The sequence below is a fragment of the Arachis duranensis genome, chromosome 9, assembly GCF_000817695.3.
Source record: "Arachis duranensis cultivar V14167 chromosome 9, aradu.V14167.gnm2.J7QH, whole genome shotgun sequence".
Classification (NCBI taxonomy): Eukaryota; Viridiplantae; Streptophyta; class Magnoliopsida; order Fabales; family Fabaceae; genus Arachis; species Arachis duranensis.
This window is the reverse complement of record NC_029780.3, coordinates 42,053,009-42,056,699: the sequence shown is the minus strand read 5'-3', so window position 1 is coordinate 42,056,699 and position 3,691 is coordinate 42,053,009.

The following is a 3,691-nucleotide window of genomic DNA, read 5'->3' as shown; positions in this document are numbered from 1 at the left end:
ATTTTTAAAGTCTTCTAGCTCATATTGGAGGGGAAATGAAGAAAATAACATAGCATAGCATTAGTATAGTTTTAGGAGTAGAATAGAAGGTTTTTAGTTTTAGTTTTCTCTAAGTTTTTCTCATCTTCTCCAATAGGGTTTCATTAGGATTTTACATTCCAAGTGCCATTTCCATTTTTGATCATTGGATTTTGCTAATCTCATTGTAAGTATTCTCTTGTTATTACTCTTTATAGTTATATTGTCTTTACTCTTTTTTCTCATTCAAGTTATAGTTTAATTTTGCCTCTCTTTTGCAATTTCACTTTCTTGTTGATGAGTTTGATGTTTGGTGTTTGTTCTATGCTTACTTATGTTATTCTTGTTGATTGAGATCACTTGGTGCTTTTAATTTCAAGTATTTTCTTATTTTTCTCATGTTTAAGCATTTTTCCCACCAAGTGTTTGACAAAATGTCAAACATGGTTTTAGGCTAAATTTTTGTCTCTTGGCTTGGGTAAAGTGAGCACTTGGGTACCTAGAGTTGGAATGTCCAACATTTAGTGTCAATTCTTGGGTTGTTAATTGTTCTTATTCCCACTAACGCTAATTTGTTGCTAAGGCAATTAGCAAGCAAGTTAGGATTTGTGGGTTAAGAACACTTATGCTCATTTAACTTACCTTCCGATGTGAGGGTTGATAAAGTAAGACTAATCCATCATAATTGTCATAGTTGTGGTTCCAACAAGGAAACAACATTTAGCTCACTCCAAGCCAAGACCCCATTTTATGCATTCAATTTTCCATACATTGTTATGTTAATCTCTTTTATACTTTACTTGTTTATATTATATAGTCGGTTCTTTAATTTCTTTATTAGTTCAATCATTACAATTTTGCATGTTATTTTATTGCTTTATATGTTCATTTCTTCATTGACAACCCCTATAACCGGAATTTGCACACTCATTGCCCCTTAAGTGATTCCTCGGGAGATGACCCGGGAGTCAATTACTCTCGGTTTTTAAATTGGTTGAGTTGTGACACATCTTATGAATTTCCAAATTGGTCGGTGACCGATTATTGGGTTTGGGTTTATACTTGCAACGTTAATCCTATTTTGAGAAATCCCAACTCGTACAATTGGGCGTCGTCAAATTTTTAGGGCCGTTGCAGGGGATTTCACTTTAAGTGCAATGAGTGCCATGATTTTGGTTGTGTAAATATGTGAATAGTGTGAATACTCGATTTTTGGTTCACTAGTAGGTTCTAGTTGGTAGGAGGCACCTCTATCTTAATTTTGGTAGCAACTAACACTTTTTGCTTGTCTAGTCCTAGGTAAATAGATATATTTAGAATATATATACTCATTTGTCCAATGCTTTCACTCATATCATTGCATTTTATTTTTCCTATTCATCATGAATTATCACCCCGTTTGGCTTAAAGTCTAGTTGTTCACATGTTGTAGGGGGTAGCAATTTCAACGTTGGCTCACCACAAGGTATGGGAGGTCAACCCGAGAAAGGTCCCAAGCAATCAATTCTTGGCAACAAGGACCGTTGCGAAAGCCCTATGATCTTAATGTCTATCAACCTCTCACAGTTAGTGGAACACGCCCACACTACAATGTTGCACATTTCTATGTTCATGCTCCATGCCCTCAACATGAGACACAACCATCATACCCTCAAGCCCCTTCACCTTTTCCACCACCAATATTCTCTCCACCCACCTACTTACCGTCATAGTTGGGACAACCTAGTTTTCATCACCATCCTATTCCCCTTAACTCCCCTTATGGAGGCCTTAGCCTTCAAGTCCTCATCTAAGAGCAGAGGGAATTTCAACGAAAGTAAGAAAATTGCATGGCAACTCTTGCTGAGGCTTTGTCACTGATAAACCACTATTTTATGGTTTACAATGTGTTTAATTGTATGGTTTTATCATAGTCTTTACCCACTTATTCATATAATTAGCATGCATTTATATTTCCTTCCTAAAATTATTACATGATTGAAAACATGCTTCTTTGGTCTTAATTTAGCTAATCTTAATTCTCTCTTATTACCATTCGATGCCTTGATCTGTGTTTTAAGTGTTTCAGGCTTTATAGGGCATGAATGAGTGAGAGATTGGGAAGGAAGCTTGCAAAAATGGAACAAACACAAGAAATTAAGGAGATGACCAGCGAGAAGTGACGCGTACGCGTCAGCGACGCGACCGCGCAGAAGAAAGGAATCCGCAGTGACGCGGTCGCATGGCTCACGTGACCGCGCGGATTGGAAAAGCACAAGTGACGCGGAAGCGTGGACGACGCGAACGCATGGCAGGGAAAAACGCGAATGACGCGTCTGCATGGATGACGCGATCGTGTGACGTGTGCGATCTGCAGAATTACAAAAGTCGCTGGCAGAGATTCTGGGCCGCATTTCAACCCAATTTTTGGCCCAGAAACACAGATTAAAGTCAGGGAACTTGTCTCCTCTCTCTTAGGATTTAGGTAGAATTTTTTTGAAATTAGGATTTAATTCGACTCTTCATCAGGTTCAATATTTCCTTTACTTTATATTTATCTGTTATTTTAGATACTTTAATGCTTTTATTGGTATTTGATTTATGTTGCCCAATTGGCTTATGAACTTTTCATGTTAGGATTATACATTATTGAGATGTTTTCAGATTTATGATTTCAATTCAGCTTTCCTTTTGGTCTTGGTTAAGAAATCAGTAACTCAGGAGTTATCTTAGTTCAACATAATTGATAACTGTTATCTTTGCTAATTGAATTGAACTTCAATAATCCCAACCTTTTCTTAGGAAATAAATAGGATTCGAAGGTCAAACTAATTAGTCCCTTGACTTTCCTTTGCTTTAGCAAAGGTTAACTAAGTGGGATTAAGATTCAACTTTCATTATTAGTGATAAGAATAACTAAGTCTGGACTTCCAATTTCTTATACCTTGCCAAGAGTTTATTTTACTGTCATTTATTTAGTTTACTTGTCATTTATCATATCTGCTCCTCATTCTCAAAACCCCCGATTTACAAAACTCATAACCAATAATAAGAACATACCTCCCTGCAATTCCTTGAGAAGACGACCCGAGGTTTAATACTCGGTTATCAATTTTAAAGGGGTTTGTTACTTATGACAACCAAAACGTTTGCACGAAGGGATTTCTGTTGGTTTAGAATCTATATCTACAACGCGACTATTTTTATAAAATTCTTTACTAGCGAAAATCCTAACGTTAAAATGGCGCCGTTGCCGGGAAATTGCAAACGTTTGCCTTATTATTGGTTATTGTAAATATTTTTCAAAAAAAATTTCCTTTTTTGTTAGTTTTTGTTTTTATTATCTCTCACTACTATGAACTCTCACCCCTTTGGCTATGAGTCTGGTTATAATTATGTTGCAGGAAGAGGATATTATAATGACAACATGCACCATGGTTGGAACAATCAAAGATGAGAGGAGCCACAAGGATTTGATCAACCCTCATGGCAACAACCACCTCCAATAGACTATCAACAACCATTCTGTGATGCATATCAAGGCAATGGCTATGGTGAGCACTCTTTTGACTACCAACACGACCCACCATATGCCTATGAACCCCCTCTTCCTCAATATAATTTTGAACCACCATACTCACAAGCTCCTTTCCACCAAACACCTCCGTATGACCCTAATCCATATCCACCATAC